This window comes from Podarcis vaucheri (assembly GCF_965113315.1).
Source record: "Podarcis vaucheri genome assembly, contig: HAP1_SCAFFOLD_256, whole genome shotgun sequence".
Classification (NCBI taxonomy): Eukaryota; Metazoa; Chordata; class Lepidosauria; order Squamata; family Lacertidae; genus Podarcis; species Podarcis vaucheri.
In genome coordinates, this window is record NW_028118690.1 from 40,001 (window position 1) to 40,968 (window position 968).

Here is a 968-nt window from a genome sequence, read left to right on the forward strand (position 1 = left end):
CGTTCCTTCCCTCCTTCCTTCCTTCCTTCCTTCCTTCCTTCCTTCTCTCTCTCCCTCTCCTTCCTTCCTTCCTTCCTTCCCTATCTCTCCCCTTCTCTCTCCCCCTATCTCTTGTTCTTCTTCCTTCCTTCCTTCCTTCCTTCTCTCTCTCTCTCCTTTCCTTCCTTCCTTCCTTCCTTCCTTCCTTCCTTCCTTCCTTCCTTCCTTCTCTCTCTCTCCCTCTCCTTCCTTCCTTTTCTCTCTCTCTCTCTCCTTCCTTCCTTCCTTTTCTCTCTCTCCCTCTCCTTCCTTCCTTCCTTCCCTCTCTCTCCCTCTCCTTCCTTCTCTTGTTGTCCTTCCTTCCTTCCCTACCTCCCTCTCCCCTTCTCTCTTTCTCCCTCCCTCCCTTCCCTCCTTCTCTCTTTCTTCTTCCTTCCTTCCTTCTCTCTCTCTCCCTCTCCTTCTTTCCTTCCTTCCACCGTTCCTTCCCTCCTTCCTTCCTTCCTTCTCTCTCTCCCTCTCCTTCCTTCCTTCCTTCCCTCCCTATCTCTCCCCTTCTCTCTCCCCCTATCTCTTGTTCTTCTTCCTTCCTTCTCTCTCTCTCTCCTTTCCTTCCTTCCTTCCTTCCTTCCTCCCTTCCTTCTCTCTCTCTCCCCTTGGCCCCATAGACCGCCCTATGGTGGATCCATCTGTGGGTCTCAGAGACTTGGTGGACATCTTGACCGGATGGACCTATGGGATGGACTTGTGGGACCAGATGGTCTGCTCTCTCTCTCTCCCTCTCTTTCTCATTCCTTCCTTCTCTCTTTCCCTCTCTCTCTCCCTCCTTTCTCTCTCCTTCCTTCCTTCCTACCTTCCTTCCCTCCCTCTCTCTCTCTCCTTCCTTCCTTCTCTTCCTCCCTCCTTCCTTTCTCTCTCCCTCTCTTTCTCCTTCCTTCCTTCTCTCTTTCCCTCTCTCCCTCTCTCTTTCTCTCTCTCTCCTTCCTTCC